Source organism: Lissotriton helveticus, chromosome 10 (assembly GCF_964261635.1).
Source record: "Lissotriton helveticus chromosome 10, aLisHel1.1, whole genome shotgun sequence".
Taxonomy (NCBI): domain Eukaryota; kingdom Metazoa; phylum Chordata; class Amphibia; order Caudata; family Salamandridae; genus Lissotriton; species Lissotriton helveticus.
The window spans coordinates 378,623,518-378,645,008 of record NC_136071.1 but is presented as its reverse complement, the minus strand read 5'-3'; the positions used below and the strand labels follow the sequence as shown (position 1 = coordinate 378,645,008).

Sequence of the window (21,491 nt, the reverse complement as noted above, 5' to 3'; positions counted from 1 at the left end):
TAAATGTAATTTCGCGAAGTCGTGTTTGGTGCGTGCTGCCTGTGCGCACGGTGCGCGGACCCCATGTGACCTCAAAAAAAGAGATTTAATTGGTTCATAACAATTCCTATTCTAACTATTGAAGGACCCCACCCATTTCAATCATTCTTCTTAGACCTTCTTGGGATGAACATCCTTGTACTGAGAAGAACCTTTTTTAGAAATTAGACACCTGTTATTACTTTCAATGGCTTCAGGACAGCAGCCAGCATCTGATTATGACCACTCTTCAGCTGAGGAATTTGTTCCTGAACCTCCATGTCCTGAGAGGTACACCTCAGTGGTGTGGAAGTTTTTTTGTATTCCCGAGGGACAGAAGTAAATGAACACTGTCAAGGTCACATGCAAGGTCTGCAAAAGGGTGCAGTCCAGAGGTGACCCCATGAAAAAACACTCTTGAGGGACTGCAAGTCTGTTGAAACACCTAAACACACAGCATCCTGTGAACTTTGCAAGAGAGGAATGCAGAAGACTGGCTCAAAACCCACTAGATGCAGTGCCAAGCACCTCTGCTAGTGGTTCGTCCTTTCAACATCCTGACATACGTCCCCAATTTGGAAACCTCAAAATACACTGTATTAAGTGTAACAGATTGCTCTGTTACGGGGAGCAGTCTGTGGACTTAATTTGCGGGGCACAGGAAAATCATCGGTGCTAGAGGGTTTTTTTCCCCCTGAAATTCATTGTTTTGTTCCTCCAGTTATCTTCTTTTCCTTTTTAAAAAAAACTAAAAAATCAAAAAAATGTTCAAAAAAACACAAAAAATATATAAAACCAAAACAAAACACAAAAAAAAGGTTATTTTCAGAACTAACTACTCTGGTTAAAAAAAGAGCTATATTTGTATGATAGCGAGTGAAAGTTTAGCCGAATGTTTGTGTAGTGCATAATTGACTGAAATAATGCATTTGTGGTGTATGGTGAATGTATACGTGCAGAACTATAAGGAAGTGCCGCAGCATAACACTGTAAGCTGCTCTATAGCTGCAGTGTGCTGTGGTACTTCCAAAGCACAGGGAAGCAACATATGTACATAAATATGTTGCAAGTCTATGCTTCCCTCTGCGCTGCTGCTTAAACTGCAGTCATGTAGTGACACAGGCACCCTTGGATATCTGTGTCATCTGGAATTTGTTTTTGTGCAGAAAGACACACCTTCCTGCACAAAAACAATCAGTGAAGGCATTTTTCTCCTTCAATGTATGCTGTGCATTGTAGCATATATTGAAAGAGAAAAAATGAAAAGAAATGAAAACAATTATTGTTGTGCCTTGCTACAGCAATTGGAGGATGGTGCAGCATTTACACACATGTTCAGATTTATGATAAATCTGGAGATGTGTCTATGTGTTCTATGAGTGTACCATGCAAACACGCACATCAACACCTATAGAACACCCTTCCAACGCAAAATGGTGTGTATGATGAGGTTGTATTTACATGGAGAAGAAAAGGTACACAGAATACCTTTTCCTGTCTTTGTAAATATGAAAGAGTGTCTTACGCTATAACTATGTTAGAAAAAGTGACATATTGTTGGCACAAGATGCTTCTAAATTTGCCCCATAAGTGCTTAGGTATTAGCAGACTGTTACAATAAGAACATATTGCTAGTTTATTGTATAAAAAAATTGCATGAGAGTGACATGAGGTAAGCACAGAGTTATGCCTCCAAAAATGCTCAAAGACGAATGATTGAAATAATTGCGGTCCTTCAATAGGTACAATGGGAAATATTATGAACCAATCAAATCTTTTTTTTCTGATCACACGTTATCCTATGACAGGGAGATTCCAAAACTACATAGGTATAAACTGGGTGTTTTGAAGACTGTATTAATACTTTGCAGCTTCTTGCAGATCTGCTTGCATAGTATATAAAGAAATTAACTTGTACTAGGGTCAATGGCTAGGCCAATCCTTAACTATATAACTAATAATTAGAGTAATTTCACTACTGCAAAGAGAGATCAAGATAAAGTTATAAGTACTTAGGTTTTGGCAAAATGATACGCAATGTTTATAGAGTTGTGTAGGGAAGGGATGGAGCCTGATGTGACATGTGCAAACACACTCTGTGACGTATTTTAAGTTAAGGAATTTAGTGTATTTTAAACCTGAAAGTCCCTGGGCCCTAAAAGCCCACCAGGTCTCTCTATTGAACACCATACAGCTGCGTTGCAGAGGGTGCTCTGAAACCATGTCACATTTTATACCTCTTTGCAATGCAACTGTCTGGCACTTTCTGGACATATCTGGTGGGTTAGTTGGCCCCCAGAGACACTCAGTATTCATGTTGACTTTATCTTGTAATTGAAAACGCCCACAGAGCATATTTTCACACATATCTACTCCATCCATCTCCCCTTTCTTCAACTGTGTGCAAACACAGGCCATTGTGCATTTTAATACTTAGTTAAACTTACCTTCACAGTAATAGAAATAAAAAACGCTACACATTTTTTTTAGTTGTTTTTTATAATTTAAATTTCCGAAAATTTCATATTTTAGAATTAGGATCTGTGAAAAAGAAGGAAAAATACAGTTATAATATATAATATTATATTTTTTACAACACGGCATAATTTTAACATATTATAAATTATTTTCTTTGACTTTTTTGCTGTTCTCAGAATATATTGAATCTCACTAGAAACAGTGATTTTAATCGTACTCATCACATAACAGCGGGCAAAAAAAATGAATCAATAAGATTGTTAAAAAAAAACTACTTGTAACATATTTATCATATACCCAACTTTTTCTGAACATTCCACAAAAACTACATCCTCAATAACAAACCATATAATACAAATCACACATATGTAACATGTTTTCTTCTGAGAGAAATTTCTTACTTGAATATGAAAGAACTGAAATAATAATATGATAAACAATTATTTTTAATTTTCTTACACTGTAATTAATGATTTTTAAAAATATATCCCGTGAGAATGTTCAAGAAAAAGTCCGTAATTCAAATGCGTTCCTTTCCTCTAGGCCAAATGGTATTCCTGAAATCCTTCATACTGAAATTGTCCAATAGTAATGGTATTAATACATATTAATAAATTCCTCAGATGCCGAATTATGTTCCTAAAACTTTGTTTTTAAAAATATTAGGCAGGAATTTGGTAATTCACTAGGCAAACGTTGTTTAAAAACCAACTGAGCGTCATTACAATATGTCCATCCTTTATCACATTTTAAATAGGCAGTGTAATGTCCAGATGTTGTAGGAGGACCATCATGAAAAATTATTGCTACTGTGACAAACGTTCTTCCTGATATTGATAGTTGACTTGCTACAAAATGTTTAATTATAGTTTCCAAATTTCTTCCATCAGCTGTACAACGTTGCATCATTAAAATTATATATTGTCCATATCTTTCTATAATTAACGTTGATAACATTTCTGATTTGCATTGGCTAGACTCCATGTTTTGATTTGCTGCTTTAACTAGTTTCTTGAAAGACACTGATTTACAGTCTGGTAATGTCAAATATACAAATCTTTCAGTGTCTATGTTAGTGCTACATGTAAACAAACAATTTTCACATTGATGTTCCCATTTATAACGAAGGCCAAAAAGATTTTCAATTTCTATGCCTTCACTTTCCAATACGTTAAGCATATACATTAGAAATTCCTGAGCATCTTGTTGGATATTCTGCGTAAATTGTGTAGAACCAGAACATATATCCAGAAGATTACAAATATCAGAAACGCTTTGCATTTTACTTTTATCAGTTCTCAATTTTTCATAAACAGAATGCAACAAGGAACAAAATCTTTTTTCCTGATTCTCCATAATTTGCTGTTGCTGATGTTCTAGAAAAAAAAACATTGACCACTACATTAGCATAGTAGTTGATACCTGAACTATTTTTAAACTGATAACCATCAATCTCTTCAACAGTGTCCTTTTTCTTTTTGCTTGCAATCACAACATTATCTTGTTTTTTTTCTTCTCTATACCTTCACTACAGATATTCTCATATCTTCTTTTTCGACCTACCACACGCTTTTCAAATACAGGATATTGACCTAAATTGGGTTCATACACTCCTCTTAACCTATTATACTCTTTTACACAGTTTGCATCTGCAGTAACCTTTGTGAAATCAAAATCAATCAAAAACAAACCAGATAAAGTTCTGACACGGGACAAAGCAACATATACCATACCCTCTTTAAACACAGTACTTCCAATGTTCACCAAAGCACTGTCTACACTTAAAACTTGAGATTTATGAACAGTCAACTGCATATGCCAGAGAAATTGGAAACTGTTTTCTACAGACATATAATCTTTAACAAGCAAAAAACGAAATGAACAACGACCAATTTCTTTTACTTCTTCAATCTGATCAAATTTAATTTTTAAAAACTCAATTCCATCTTTATTCTGATGATTAACAAAATCCACAACTTTGCCCATTGGTCCATTTACTAAAGCTTTTCCTACATCCAAATGACGCCTTAAAATTACCCGACAGTTTATACATGCATATAGATTCTTTTCTAATTCAGCAGTTTTAGATATCGATTTCTCTAAAGAATCCAATTTTATTTTCAGTTTTTTTTGTCAAAATAATAGTGATTCCTTCATGCTCTATTTTATCAATAGCTTCCATTTTTATTATTTCTTCATTTTCTAGCTTCAAAAGTTGTTAATTGAATATAGAACACACGCGCGGTGTTGGCATTAGGCAGATTATAGATTTATTTTCTGTAATTTTCATATATATTTTCTCAGGAACTATATTTTCATTTGGAAACAAATTGGAAAGTAATCGACTCTGTAAAGCTTGCTGGCCATGTTCTGTCAGTATTCCAATTCTTATATCTTGAAGAATAGTTCCATAATCAACATCATTTGCCTGTCGCGTATTTGTAATGAGTTCTTTGAATTCAAAATATGACCAAATGTTAACGTTTCCAACGCTACCCAAAGACTTTCTGGTGTCTTCATGCTCAAGTGTTTTAAATACTGGTTGTCCTTTTACGGGAGTAAGTTGCAGTAGATTTCCAAAAACTATGACATGTTTTCCTCCAAATAAGACATCGTACTCTGTTTTAAGAATTTGCTGCATTCTTAAATGCACAAAAGCAAGCATTAAGTTTGAGACCATGCTTACCTCATCAATAATCAGAAGTTTAATTTTCTTTTGCACTCTTGAAACTTCACAACAAGCTTCTCCAGAAAGCTTGTGATATTGCAATGTAATTTCATGCTCCACAGGTAGCATAAGTAAACAATGTAATGTAATTCCTTTAATGTTGTGTGCTGCCAACCCAGTTCACTTGGCCACTGGATTCAAGATAGCCTGGCTGATGAGGATTATGAATCCGAAACCGGTCCCAGGATGCTTGTTTCCGGTCCAGGGAAGATATGGCTTGGCAGTTCGGGCTGGACTGTTCACATGAGGCACAGGGTCAGACTGATTTGCATATAGCCATGTCTGAACTGGGGTGGCTGAGTGAACTAAAGAATGGTGATGGATTAAACCCAGATCAGTTGACTGGGGGTGAGTGTTTGATTTGTTGAAACGCTCCGTCCATCATCCCCTTTTGTATCACTTTGTTCGCCCTAAGTGTGGCAGGGTATGCTCAGACGTGAGTCCCTTGTTCACTTGGCCACTGGATTCAAGATAGCCTGGCTGATGAGGATTATGAATCCGAAACCGGTCCCAGGATGCTTTTTTCCGGTCCAGGGAAGATATGGCTTGGCAGTTCGGGCTGGACTGTTCCCATGAGGCACAGGGTCAGACTGATTTGCATATAGCCATGTCTGAACTGGGGTGGCTGAGTGAACTAAAGAATGGTGATGGATTAAACCCAGATCAGTTGACTGGGGGTGAGTGTTTGATTTGTTGAAACGCTCCGTCCATCATCCCCTTTTGTATCACTTTGTTCGCCCTAAGTGTGGCAGGGTATGCTCAGACGTGAGTCCCTTGTTCACTTGGCCACTGGATTCAAGATAGCCTGGCTGATGAGGATTATGAATCCGAAACCGAAACCGGTCCCAGGATGCTTGTTTCCGGTCCAGGGAAGATATGGCTTGGCAGTTCGGGCTGGACTGTTCCCATGAGGCACAGGGTCAGACTGATTTGCATATAGCCATGTCTGAACTGGGGTGGCTGAGTGAACTAAAGAATGGTGATGGATTAAACCCAGATCAGTTGACTGGGGGTGAGTGTTTGATTTGTTGAAACGCTCCGTCCATCATCCCCTTTTGTATCACTTTGTTCGCCCTAAGTGTGGCAGGGTATGCACAGACGTGAGTCCCTTGTTCACTTGGCCACTGGATTCAAGATAGCCTGGCTGATGAGGATTATGAATCTGAAACCGGTCCCAGGATGCTTGTTTCCGGTCCAGGGAAGATATGGCTTGGCAGTTCGGGCTGGACTGTTCCCATGAGGCACAGGGTCAGACTGATTTGCATATAGCCATGTCTGAACTGGGGTGGCTGAGTTAACTAAAGAATGGTGATGGATTAAACCCAGATCAGTTGACTGGGGATGAGTGTTTGATTTGTTGAAACGCTCCGTCCATCATCCCCTTTTGTATCACTTTGTTCGCCCTAAGTGTGGCAGGGTATGCTCAGACGTGAGTCCCTTGTTCACTTGGCCACTGGATTCAAGATAGCCTGGCTGATGAGGATTATGAATCCGAAACCGGTCCCAGGATGCTTGTTTCTGGTCCAGGGAAGATATGGCTTGGCAGTTCGGGCTGGACTGTTCCCATGAGGCACAGGGTCAGACTGATTTGCATATAGCCATGTCTGAACTGGGGTGGCTGAGTGAACTAAAGAATGGTGATGGATTAAACCCAGATCAGTTGACTGGGGGTGAGTGTTTGATTTGTTGAAACGCTCCGTCCATCATCCCCTTTTGTATCACTTTGTTCGCCCTAAGTGTGGCAGGGTATGCTCAGACGTGAGTCCCTTGTTCACTTGGCCACTGGATTCAAGATAGCCTGGCTGATGAGGATTATGAATCCGAAACCGGTCCCAGGATGCTTGTTTCCGGTCCAGGGAAGATATGGCTTGGCAGTTCGGGCTGGACTGTTCCCATGAGGCACAGGGTCAGACTGATTTGCATATAGCCATGTCTGAACTGGGGTGGCTGAGTGAACTAAAGAATGGTGATGGATTAAACCCAGATCAGTTGACTGGGGGTGAGTGTTTGATTTGTTGAAACGCTCCGTCCATCATCCCCTTTTGTATCACTTTGTTCGCCCTAAGTGTGGCAGGGTATGCTCAGACGTGAGTCCCTTGTTCACTTGGCCACTGGATTCAAGATAGCCTGGCTGATTAGGATTATGAATCCGAAACCGGTCCCAGGATGCTTGTTTCCGGTCCAGGGAAGATATGGCTTGGCAGTTCGGGCTGGACTGTTCCCATGAGGCACAGGGTCAGACTGATTTGCATATAGCCATGTCTGAACTGGGGTGGCTGAGTGAACTAAAGAATGGTGATGGATTAAACCCAGATCAGTTGACTGGGGGTGAGTGTTTGATTTGTTGAAACGCTTCGTCCATCATCCCCTTTTGTATCACTTTGTTCGCCCTAAGTGTGGCAGGGTATGCTCAGACGTGAGTCCCTTGTTCACTTGGCCACTGGATTCAAGATAGCCTGGCTGATGAGGATTATGAATCAGAAACCGGTCCCAGGATGCTTGTTTCCGGTCCAGGGAAGATATGGCTTGGCAGTTTGGGCTGGACTGTTCCCATGAGGCACAGGGTCAGACTGATTTGCATATAGCCATGTCTGAACTGGGGTGGCTGAGTGAACTAAAGAATGGTGATGGATTAAACTCAGATCAGTTGACTGGGGGTGAGTGTTTGATTTGTTGAAACGCTCCGTCCATCATCCCCTTTTGTATCACTTTCTTCTCCCTAAGTGTGGCAGGGTATGCTCAGACGTGAGTCCCTTGTTCACTTGGCCACTGGATTCAAGATAGCCTGGCTGATGAGGATTATGAATCCGAAACCGGTCCCAGGATGCTTGTTTCCGGTCCAGGGAAGATATGGCTTGGCAGTTCGGGCTGGACTGTTCCCATGAGGCACAGGGTCAGACTGATTTGCATATAGCCATGTCTGAACTGGGGTGGCTGAGTGAACTAAAGAATGGTGATGGATTAAACCCAGATCAGTTGACTGGGGGTGAGTGTTTGATTTGTTGAAACGCTCCGTCCATCATCCCCTTTTGTATCACTTTGTTCGCCCTAGGTGTGGCAGGGTATGCTCAGACGTGAGTCCCTTGTTCACTTGGCCACTGGATTCAAGATAGCCTGGCTGATGAGGATTATGAATCCGAAACCGGTCCCAGGATGCTTGTTTCCGGTCCAGGGAAGATATGGCTTGGCAGTTCGGGCTGGACTGTTCCCATGAGGCACAGGGTCAGACTGATTTGCATATAGCCATGTCTGAACTGGGGTGGCTGAGTGAACTAAAGAATGGTGATGGATTAAACCCAGATCAGTTGACTGGGGATGAGTGTTTGATTTGTTGAAACGCTCCGTCCATCATCCCCTTTTGTATCACTTTGTTCGCCCTAAGTGTGGCAGGGTATGCTCAGACGTGAGTCCCTTGTTCACTTGGCCACTGGATTCAAGATAGCCTGGCTGATGAGGATTATGAATCCGAAACCGGTCCCAGGATGCTTGTTTCCGGTCCAGGGAAGATATGGCTTGGCAGTTCGGGCTGGACTGTTCCCATGAGGCACAGGGTCAGACTGATTTGCATATAGCCATGTCTGAACTGGGGTGGCTGAGTGAACTAAAGAATGGTGATGGATTAAACCCAGATCAGTTGACTGGGGGTGAGTGTTTGATTTGTTGAAACGCTCCGTCCATCATCCCCTTTTGTATCACTTTGTTCGCCCTAAGTGTGGCAGGGTATGCTCAGACGTGAGTCCCTTGTTCACTTGGCCACTGGATTCAAGATAGCCTGGCTGATGAGGATTATGAATCCGAAACCGGTCCCAGGATGCTTGTTTCCGGTCCAGGGAAGATATGGCTTGGCAGTTCGGGCTGGACTGTTCCCATGAGGCACAGGGTCAGACTGATTTGCATATAGCCATGTCTGAACTGGGGTGGCTGAGTGAACTAAAGAATGGTGATGGATTAAACCCAGATCAGTTGACTGGGGGTGAGTGTTTGATTTGTTGAAACGCTCCGTCCATCATCCCCTTTTGTATGACTTTGTTCGCCCTAAGTGTGGCAGGGTATGCTCAGACGTGAGTCCCTTGTTCACTTGGCCACTGGATTCAAGATAGCCTGGCTGATTAGGATTATGAATCCGAAACCGGTCCCAGGATGCTTGTTTCCGGTCCAGGGAAGATATGGCTTGGCAGTTCGGGCTGGACTGTTCCCATGAGGCACAGGGTCAGACTGATTTGCATATAGCCATGTCTGAACTGGGGTGGCTGAGTGAACTAAAGAATGGTGATGGATTAAACCCAGATCAGTTGACTGGGGGTGAGTGTTTGATTTGTTGAAACGCTTCGTCCATCATCCCCTTTTGTATCACTTTGTTCGCCCTAAGTGTGGCAGGGTATGCTCAGACGTGAGTCCCTTGTTCACTTGGCCACTGGATTCAAGATAGCCTGGCTGATGAGGATTATGAATCCGAAACCGGTCCCAGGATGCTTGTTTCCGGTCCAGGGAAGATATGGCTTGGCAGTTTGGGCTGGACTGTTCCCATGAGGCACAGGGTCAGACTGATTTGCATATAGCCATGTCTGAACTGGGGTGGCTGAGTGAACTAAAGAATGGTGATGGATTAAACTCAGATCAGTTGACTGGGGGTGAGTGTTTGATTTGTTGAAACGCTCCGTCCATCATCCCCTTTTGTATCACTTTGTTCGCCCTAAGTGTGGCAGGGTATGCTCAGACGTGAGTCCCTTGTTCACTTGGCCACTGGATTCAAGATAGCCTGGCTGATGAGGATTATGAATCCGAAACCGGTCCCAGGATGCTTGTTTCCGGTCCAGGGAAGATATGCCTTGGCAGTTCGGGCTGGACTGTTCCCATGAGGCACAGGGTCAGACTGATTTGCATATAGCCATGTCTGAACTGGGGTGGCTGAGTGAACTAAAGAATGGTGATGGATTAAACCCAGATCAGTTGACTGGGGGTGAGTGTTTGATTTGTTGAAACGCTCCGTCCATCATCCCCTTTTGTATCACTTTGTTCGCCCTAGGTGTGGCAGGGTATGCTCAGACGTGAGTCCCTTGTTCACTTGGCCACTGGATTCAAGATAGCCTGGCTGATGAGGATTATGAATCCGAAACCGGTCCCAGGATGCTTGTTTCCGGTCCAGGGAAGATATGGCTTGGCAGTTCGGGCTGGACTGTTCCCATGAGGCACAGGGTCAGACTGATTTGCATATAGCCATGTCTGAACTGGGGTGGCTGAGTGAACTAAAGAATGGTGATGGATTAAACCCAGATCAGTTGACTGGGGGTGAGTGTTTGATTTGTTGAAACGCTCCGTCCATCATCCCCTTTTGTATCACTTTGTTCGCCCTAAGTGTGGCAGGGTATGCTCAGACGTGAGTCCCTTGTTCACTTGGCCACTGGATTCAAGATAGCCTGGCTGATGAGGATTATGAATCCGAAACCGGTCCCAGGATGCTTGTTTCCGGTCCAGGGAAGATATGGCTTGGCAGTTTGGGCTGGACTGTTCCCATGAGGCACAGGGTCAGACTGATTTGCATATAGCCATGTCTGAACTGGGGTGGCTGAGTGAACTAAAGAATGGTGATGGATTAAACCCAGATCAGTTGACTGGGGGTGAGTGTTTGATTTGTTGAAACGCTCCGTCCATCATCCCCTTTTGTATCACTTTGTTCGCCCTAAGTGTGGCAGGGTATGCTCAGACGTGAGTCCCTTGTTCACTTGTCCACTGGATTCAAGATAGCCTGGCTGATGAGGATTAAGAATCCGAAACCGGTCCCAGGATGCTTGTTTCCGGTCCAGGGAAGATATGGCTTGGCAGTTCGGGCTGGACTGCTCCCATGAGGCACAGGGTCAGACTGATTTGCATATAGCCATGTCTGAACTGGGGTGGCTGAGTGAACTAAAGAATGGTGATGGATTAAACCCAGATCAGTTGACTGGGGGTGAGTGTTTGATTTGTTGAAACGCTCCGTCCATCATCCCCTTTTGTATCACTTTGTTCGCCCTAAGTGTGGCAGGGTATGCTCAGACGTGAGTCCCTTGTTCACTTGGCCACTGGATTCAAGATAGCCTGGCTGATGAGGATTATGAATCCGAAACCGGTCCCAGGATGCTTGTTTCCGGTCCAGGGAAGATATGGCTTGGCAGTTCGGGCTGGACTGTTCCCATGAGGCACAGGGTCAGACTGATTTGCATATAGCCATGTCTGAACTGGGGTGGCTGAGTGAACTAAAGAATGGTGATGGATTAAACCCAGATCAGTTGACTGGGGGTGAGTGTTTGATTTGTTGAAACGCTCCGTCCATCATCCCCTTTTGTATCACTTTGTTCGCCCTAGGTGTGGCAGGGTATGCTCAGACGTGAGTCCCTTGTTCACTTGGCCACTGGATTCAAGATAGCCTGGCTGATGAGGATTATGAATCCGAAACCGGTCCCAGGATGCTTGTTTCCGGTCCAGGGAAGATATGGCTTGGCAGTTCGGGCTGGACTGTTCCCATGAGGCACAGGGTCAGACTGATTTGCATATAGCCATGTCTGAACTGGGGTGGCTGAGTGAACTAAAGAATGGTGATGGATTAAACCCAGATCAGTTGACTGGGGGTGAGTGTTTGATTTGTTGAAACGCTCCGTCCATCATCCCCTTTTGTATCACTTTGTTCGCCCTAAGTGTGGCAGGGTATGCTCAGACGTGAGTCCCTTGTTCACTTGGCCACTGGATTCAAGATAGCCTGGCTGATGAGGATTATGAATCCGAAACCGGTCCCAGGATGCTTGTTTCCGGTCCAGGGAAGATATGGCTTGGCAGTTCGGGCTGGACTGTTCCCATGAGGCACAGGGTCAGACTGATTTGCATATAGACATGTCTGAACTGGGGTGGCTGAGTGAACTAAAGAATAGTGATGGATTAAACCCAGATCAGTTGACTGGGGGTGAGTGTTTGATTTGTTGAAACGCTCCGTCCATCATCCCCTTTTGTATCACTTTGTTCGCCCTAAGTGTGGCAGGGTATGCTCAGACGTGAGTCCCTTGTTCACTTGGCCACTAGATTCAAGATAGCCTGGCTGATGAGGATTAAGAATCCAAAACCGGTCCCAGGATGCTTGTTTCCGGTCCAGGGAAGATATGGCTTGGCAGTTCGGGCTGGACTGTTCCCATGAGGCACAGGGTCAGACTGATTTGCATATAGCCATGTCTGAACTGGGGTGGCTGAGTGAACTAAAGAATGGTGATGGATTAAACCCAGATCAGTTGACTGGGGGTGAGTGTTTGATTTGTTGAAACGCTCCGTCCATCATCCCCTTTTGTATCACTTTGTTCGCCCTAAGTGTGGCAGGGTATGCTCAGACGTGAGTCCCTTGTTCACTTGGCCACTGGATTCAAGATAGCCTGGCTGATGAGGATTATGAATCCGAAACCGGTCCCAGGATGCTTGTTTCCGGTCCAGGGAAGATATGGCTTGGCAGTTCGGGCTGGACTGTTCCCATGAGGCACAGGGTCAGACTGATTTGCATATAGCCATGTCTGAACTGGGGTGGCTGAGTGAACTAAAGAATGGTGATGGATTAAACCCAGATCAGTTGACTGGGGGTGAGTGTTTGATTTGTTGAAACGCTCGTCCATCATCCCCTTTTGTATCACGCCAACCCAGTTGGAGCAGTTACAACACAAGACAAATGTGACTCAGTTGTTTTCTGTAGATAACTGGTGATTACTTTATTTAAGAAACTTTTTCCTGTTCTAGCTTGTCAAGTCACATACATTCGGATAGGTTGAAATGATGTGCATGTGCATTCTTTCTTTTCATGAAGAAATCCATGGTCAATCTGTTGTCTCACGTGCTGATACATTTTCCTTTCTGTTCAACGTTTGGTTGTTCTTCCAAGTTTGCTAAGTCCATTATATCTTCTTGAGCTTGATGCGTTGCTGTTTCCACCACATTCATGGTGATTGCTGCTTCATTTTCAACAATTGGTTGTCCTAGTGGATCTTGGTTCAGTGGAGCAGAAGTTTGACTATCTTGAGAACTGTCTCTAGCAATATCAGCTGCAATAGTAGCTTCTTGATCAATTTCATCGTTCAACATTTTCACATAATTTGCAAAAACAGTACATTCTATGGTATCTTTACAAGCATTGAAGGAATCTTCATAGCTCTGAAAATCTCCAAGTAATTCCAATTCTGAATGCCACAGTTTGAACATTTGCAAAAGTGCTAAATAGTAAAATTCCCTTTTATCAGGAGTGTTGCAACTCAGTTTCCTGTGATTAATCAAATTTCCTTTCATTTGTTTCACCAAACATCCTTCACAACCAATCACTGCATATTTTCCATCATTGATGTTTTCTGTAGTATTCCGTTTAAAAGTGTAGTTTTGCAGCACTTCAAAGAGACATATGTTCTAAAGATGATGACTTCTATTTGAATAATATGTGTCCAAGATATTTGTTTTCACAATATCTGTACTTTCCAGATCTTTTTCTGCTAAATATTCAATTTCTTGTACAGATTTAACTACTCGATTTCGCATTTCAGCAAGATCTAGACTCACCCAAATGATTCTTCTAGATTTGGAGTATAGACTTGCAGATGATAACCGATCTTAGCATTCATACGCTCCGATTTCTCGATGGGATAACATCTTCAAACTGAAACTGTATAATTTCTTACTTAGACTCTTCTCATGAGAAATCTCTTCCCACATTTCTTTCAATTCTGTCTTTTCTGATTTTGTAATTTAGGATGTTACATATCGAGCAACAGCAATGGAATTGTCCGCAACGTACTGAATATCCTGTTAGCATTCCACATTGACAGAATAACCAGATTGTAATCATTTATGTATTTTGATTCTTCGCTTCTTCCCAAAGTGTTGGTATTTTTTGGAGACTTTCTTGTAATGGTATGTTGCATAGCTGACAGAAAACTGTTCAGTCTTCATTTGGATATTACAGGATGTGGAAATGCAAAACGACATTTGGTATAGAACTTATCCTTAGACTTCTACTTTCGTCAACAGTATTTTCCACATCGATGGCTTTGGAATCGTAAGACTTGTTGTCTTAGGTTGTTTTCTTCTGTGCTTTTGGGTGTAGCACATGTGGCATATTCGTCAATAAAAGACAAAACAGTATCATCCAAATCTGTTCCGAATTTGGGGGCATCGTTGATCCATAACAGCATATGTACATGGGGAGCACCTCTTGCTTGATACTCCTTTCTCCAAAAGAAATCCACAATTTCTCCAAGAGGAGGATTTTTTTATTGAAGATAAAAGACATCATAGCTTCAAATCTATGATTGAAATACCTGCATACATTAACAGGATCTAAAGAGCACAATTCTCCTTGCTTGGCAGTTCGGGCTGGACTGTTCCCATGAGGCACAGGGTCAGACTGATTTGCATATGGCCATGTCTAAACTGGGGTGGCGGAGTGAGCTAAAGAACGGTGATGGATTAAACCCAGATCAGTTGACTGGGGGTGAGTGTTTGTATTGTCAACGCTCCGTCCATCATCACCTTTGGTTTTTCTTTCACAATTCTCCAGGTATTTTGTATTCAATAGTTTTTATATTCAAATTTGTCTCTCGTAGAAATTCAAGTAAATCATCCCAAGCGTATTCAGCACAGCTTAGGGTAAAGAACCATGTAGGAGTTCCTAAGTTTCTTAGCATACATTTAAGTTCTCCATGATGACGGTACCAAACTGCATTAGTGCCACACTGACATGCCATGAGATTAATCAGCTGAGATTCTAAATGAACATCTCTCTGGTGCACTTTATCCATAAATTGCTTTGCAGAAACATTTTGCACATGTACTCCTGTTTTCAATATGTGATTGACTGCATATGAAAGTCCAGACAAGTCACTCGCAAACAAAAGATGAAATATATATGGGATACATTGTCAAAATCTTGGATCTTCTGCATACAATCTTGTTGTCCGATATTCAGATGCAGGAATCTGCACAGGTCGTTCATCATATCGTCCTCCTTTTCCTGTTGGGAACAACTGTGGAAAACACCGAGCTTCCATGCTTTCTTCCCATACACTCATGGGACTTCCCTTTGCTTTTTTCATTTGGAATAACTCAATAGTATTCCCCATCACTTCTTTTGAATGAAGTGGAAGTACACTGTAATGTTCATAGATTTCTTAACTTCTGGACGTATCCACTTTTTCAATTTGTCCACTTGACGTTTCAGTATCTTCTTCTAAATGTATTTCTTCTTCTCCCATATACACATTTTTATGGTACTCATTGTTTTTTATCAGATACAAAGTTGCCTTTTGCACTTTCCTAACATCCACGAATTCCTGCCAGATTTTCTTACTCTTAGAAGGCATGCCACTAACTAGAATAACTAGTGGTTCCTTTTCTACACTCTCTACACCAATAGTTTCAAAATTTTTCTTCAAATCTGGAGGTAAATACACAACTCTTCCTATTAATCCTCTCTGTAAATCTGGAGGAGGCAATTTACGTGTTTTAGGCTCCATACAAGCAATAGCCTGAAATGGATGCACACATTTATTGAGAATAGACTCATAGGTATTTAAATCTATCAGTTCTGGAGGAATAGTTACCAACTCTAGATTATTATGGACAGCTCTAGCGGGCATTTTATTCTCATTTAATTTATTATAACAATATTTACAAATACGCTGATCATAACCCAAATTAAAACAATACTCTACCAACAAATAAGTTACAAATTCCTTCCACTTATCATTATTTTCTCTTTCACTTCTTAAATTCAGATCAACAGTCCTAGTCTGATTTTTATATTGAGTTCCCCGACAACAAATACAAGAATAATTTGGCCTTTCACCTGAAATCACCTTAAACTTTGTAATTTGTTCCTCAAAGTTTTTTGTAGTAGGATGTTGTACATTCTCTTCAACATTTTCTTCCATTAATGTCTCAGTTTCTGCACTCAATCTTGTTCAGGACAAAAGTAACAAAACTCAATTTCATCACAAACCTTCTTCACATCTGATACTGACCCACGCAAAAGAGCACTGTTAAACTCATTTAATTTCAGTTCTGACTAACTTTGCATTTGAGAATGATGTACTGCTAACATCCTGAAATGATGCAAAACACTTTGACATACTTTTCTAGAAAGACAAGCCAGAGATTGACCTTGCAAACCTGTATTTCTTTTCACCTTAATCTTTTGTTTAACACTTTTTTTTTACTGTATTGTCATAAGAAATAGCGTAAAATATCAATAGATTCTTGTCGTACACTACAAATACTACTGCAATCCCAAGTGTACACTGGGGCTTTAGGAAGTCGGCCTAGAACTTCATCAGCTAACACTTCTTCTGCATTTCTGGGAACCATTTTCTCTTTCCCAATTGGACAACCATTCCTAACCTCGTAAGCTCGACCACTGGTATCAACTGCATGCAATAAATCATTGGTCTGAAAATAACTCTCTTCAAAGGGGAGTACTTTCTACCTGGAGCCACTGTTTCCATAGATCACCGCATCCCTGCCGGCCACCACCAGGAGAGTCATGTGGGCAGGATGCAGCGCCGGTTCCAGTCGTGGGCGGAGGCCGCAGGCAGGGACTACAAGTCCCAGGATCCTTAGCGGTAGTGAACGCCGCCTAAGCCACCCACGCACGCTGCAAAGCACCAGGAGATGCTTAAAAACAACGGAGGGCTCCCGCAGAGCGGGTCGCGCGCGGGTGGGCCCGGGAGAAGCCCGGGCTAAGTATGGGCCCATCTGTGCCCGTCAGAGACCGAAGGAGGCTAGGCTGGGCCATGTTATTTGGCCCTGGCTCTGGAAGAACCCACTCATGCAGTCCTGACCCCTGTTCTGGGAACATCTAGCCATAAGGTAACACATAGCAGTTTGTTAGCTACTGTCCTTATCGTACCGTTTGGCGGGTTTGCAATGGGCTATACTGCCATTAGTGATATAAAATGATTAAGTCAAGAGGAGTAGCCGGGACCCTGGATGCATTTATTGTGAGGGCTGAGTCGCTCCTAACGCATGAAATCGAACTGACCAAGAGACAGCTGTCTCTGGACCCTGCCACGCTACAGTCTCGCCTGTCACTTGGGGGCCGGGACCTTCTAATGAAACATGTCCAGACACAGTAAATACCTCACTAGTGACGACTGACCCTGTTCCCCCAATTCGCCCTTGTTACTCCTGGACTCTCCAAATACATCTGTCCCAGGTGCGTCCTGTTTTAACACCAGGGGAAATGCTGCAAAGTCACAAAGGAACACCAAATTAAGTGCTCAACCTGTTAAAAGGAAGAGAAACCCCGTCATTGCCAAGCCCAAACCCAAAAATGCTAAAGGTTGCCAATTCACTAGCAGCACAAACGATCATGTGGCTGTCACTACTAACTCAGTTGCGACTCAGACACCCATTACTCCAGAGTTTATGCGTAATAAGGCTGACATAGGCGCTGTTGGGGGGAGCTATACTCACAGGGCCCACATTTGAAGCACTTGAAACTATGCTAAGTAACATTAAGGATGTGATTAATAAAAATTTCGATCTGCTTTGGGGGAAATTAAAGCATTTGGGCTCTACTATGGACAATCTGAGCGGTAGGAAGTCGCATAATGTTCCTGATGGTGTGGGGGAGGAACTCTATAATACCTGTGCTCAATAAACATGGGCCAGACTTGCAATTGATGGGTACTGTCCCTCCCCCAGATACCCCCTTTGTTAACTCTTGTACATCTTGCCATAACCAGAAAGATCTTTCTGTGCCGTACCCCATTCTCGTGCGGAGGGAAAGCCAGGACACGTTACAAGTACACAATATAAAAAAGCCAAATTTGGCCATAGGGAGCATGAATTGTAACCAGCTACAGCCGGGTATTATTGCGGCCGACCTAAGTAATGATGCTGTTGACTGTCCATGGGGCACACGCTTAAGCCTAAATACTGATGTTTTGAGCCTACCACCGTCCTCTAGTCCTTATGTGCTAGTCCTGGCTGGTCTTCCTAATCTTGCTGGGGGTCAGAGGGAGTCCTGGCCAGATCTCCACAATAAATCAGTAGACTGGCTATGTAAACATAAAGGTTTTCACCCTTCCTCAATGGATGAAATTATCATGGCCAGGAGAGTAGGGTGGGTTGGCGAATCGAATAAGAATATTTTTTTTGATAATCAACTTTTATTGAAATTTCAATATAAAACAAGTTTATTCATGGTAAGTCACATATTCTGTTAAAAACCCCTCCACCAACCTCCCCTTCATCACAGAGCATATCAGCAATGGCAGAGAGAGTCGCCAGAACCCGTCGATCCCAGTGGCATAATAAGTTCATCACTATGGTAACAAGCCAAACCATTTGCCCCACACTTTATGGAAGAGCTCCGGGCAGCCTCGGGCCTCAAATACACTTTCCTCCTGTGTCCCACACCAGTTTACCCCCTCCTCCATTTACCCAACATTGGCGCCTCTACCTGAGACCATTTGGCTGCGATGTCTCGTTTCGCCACCGCCAGAGCCGTGCCCAAAAGACGCTTATCCACTCGGGAGCCATCCAGTCCGGCAAAGACCCCTAACAGCAGATGTCTCAGGTCATGAGGAACTACCCATCCCAGTGTACCCGTAAGTTCTTCCTCCACCCCTCTCCAGACCGACTCCAAGGCCGGGCACAGCCCCACCATATGGTAGAAATCGGCCGGGGTGGATCTAGCACCCATGCGGGAGAGACGGGCCGGCGCCAAGTAGGATGCGTGAAGGAAGTAAAGCTGAACCAGGCGTAGTTTCGAAGATGTGGTTAAGGTCTTGAGCGCCATAATGGCATGGCGCCAGCCAGCTTCGTCCAAGGGGCCCACCCAACCCTCCCACCGTTCCCTGAGGCGATCGAGGGATGTGGGGGAGTTATTAACCAGAGCTCGGTATATTCCGGAAACCCCTCCCCTTCCCAGATCACCAATCATGACTTGGGCCTCCAGGGGACTAAACTCTGGGAGGGAGGTAGGCACGGGAGGTGGGCGTGGAGGGCGTGGCAGACCTGTAGGTATTTGTAAAATTGGGAGTGCTGGAGTGAGTGTCGCTGCTGCAGGTCCGAGAAGGAGCGGACATGGTCCCCCACCCACACATCTCCTAGGAGGGATATTCCCTCCAGGTCCCAACGGCGGAACCCCTCCAGGGCGGAGGCCTCGCTCAGCCAGGTGCCACACCAGAGAGGTGTTTGTCGAGTCAATTTCCGGTCGCAGCGCACCAGACGGAGTGCGGCACGCCAGGCCAGAAGGACCGACCTGGTAATCGAGGGCATGTAGAGCGGCAGCGGGGAACCATAGAGGAATCCCTGCAGTCGTGGGAACTCGAGGACAGTGAGTTCAACTCGGTATGCGGGGTCAGACAGCCACCCGCGAACCAATCGTGGATCACAATAAGTTTGGTGGCAAGGTAATAAGCGTACAGGTTGGTAACTCCCATACCACTGTCAAAGGGGGGAATTCGACAGTGGGCAAGGGACATTCGGGAATGTCCCCTCCCCCATAAAAAAAGGATAAAGACGCTGTCCAATTCTCGGAACCAGCTGCTCGTGAGGGGGACAGAAGTGTTTTGTAAAATATAAAGGAAGCGGGGGAGGATCATCATCTTGAAAAGCGCGCTTTGCCCTAGTGGGTTCAGGGGAAGGGACTGCCAGTTTCGGAGATCCGTCTTCATCTGGGTAACCAGGGGGGCGATGTTGAGCGTCCACTCTAGTTCAGGCAGGAGGGCCATCCACACCCCCAGATACTTGAAGGACAGACGCCGGAGGGGGATCACCATCTGCCAATCAAAGCAGGCACGTGAGGAGTGGAGGGGGACCAACGTGGACTTTGCCGGGTTGAGGCGGAGACCCGAGACCCGCTCAAAGGCCGAAAGGGTTCTCAAGGACCTGGGGCCGGATAGTTCCGGGGATTCCAAGTAGAGGAGCACGTCATCTGCGTATAAGGCAATTTTGTCTACGTCGAATAAGAATATTAAGGTAGACTGTATCGTCCTTAATTTTCGTAGACCACAAATGGTTGGCCGTCTATTAACGGTCCGAGAGCAATTCTTCTCACAAAACACTGGTATTTGTGCACTCCCTTTAGGCTATTTTTATAAGCCACTAACCATACCGGTCAGGGATACTTATGCATTGCCTCTGGCAACAAATAGGTTTCATGCACATTCCAACTTAGACGCCCAGGACTGACAACCACCGCTGATGATCAGCACACAGGATTATGAGGAGGATCAACTAGGTATTATACCCCCAGCTCATAATGATAAGCTATAACTAGGGCTAACAGGGGGTCTGACCTGAGCATTCTAAACTGGAATGTAGCAGGGCTTCAATCTAGGCTTGGCAACAAGGACTGGCTGTGCGTAATAAAGGAACACAATGTAGTCATGTTCCGGGAGACCTGGGCTACTGACGATCTATATATTGAAGGGTTCCACTGTTTTAGTGTAGTAGCCTCAAGCCCCAAAATGGGCACACCTTCGGGGGGTCTCTTTATTAGGATCAATGTGGCCGCTAGTGGCAGTTTCAAGGCCCTCTCAACTAACAGTAAAAACTACCAAGTTGTGTTTTTTAAAAGGAGAGTTTGTTTCTATTAGGTACATTTTTATAACAATGATTTCTACTCTGACCCTAATAGGAACTTCATTGGGCTTTTTGATTTTATTTCTAATTTAGATAGCCAGCAAAACATGGAGGGACCCATTGGGATTCTCCTGGGGGTAGATTTTAATGTCAAACTTACTGATATGGAGCATAATGCAGGGATACGTAATTCTGGTCCCTATTTTCGTAGGGGCGCAGTGCTAGCAATGTTCCTAAGTTCTTATAATCTGGCCAATGTTATGGATCTGGTGGGTGGCCCTAATGCCACCAACCACACATTACCAACATTTAGGGGAAGGGGATGTTGCTCAACTATTGATTTTACTTGTATCTCCCCCTCTCTTGAAGATCAACTAATGGCCGCAGAGGTCATTGCCACGGACCATGGGAATCATAACCCTATTAAAATAGTACTGAGCTCTGCACCCTGACCAGTGTTCCCTTCTGAATGCAGGGCCAAAAACCTCACACCCTCAACTGATAACTTAAGATTAATATGGAAGGGCGTCGATAGTGGCGAACTGTTCAAAACATTAGTTAAGGGCCATATGCATCTTACTAACTCTTGCTTGTCACTACAAACTAAATACATTGAGGTAGTCCAGGATGTCTCCAAACTTTGTCTGGCCACTAAAAATCTCCTCTCGAAACCTGTCTCTTCGGC

At 43.8% G+C, this 21,491-nt stretch overlaps 1 protein-coding gene across 1 annotated transcript in view; it reads right to left on the bottom strand.

Moving 5' to 3' along the window:
• The window catches only part of LOC144784067 (uncharacterized), a 625,465-nt gene that overhangs the window by 416,104 nt on the left and 187,870 nt on the right, over positions 1–21,491 (bottom strand). The window lies entirely within an intron of this gene.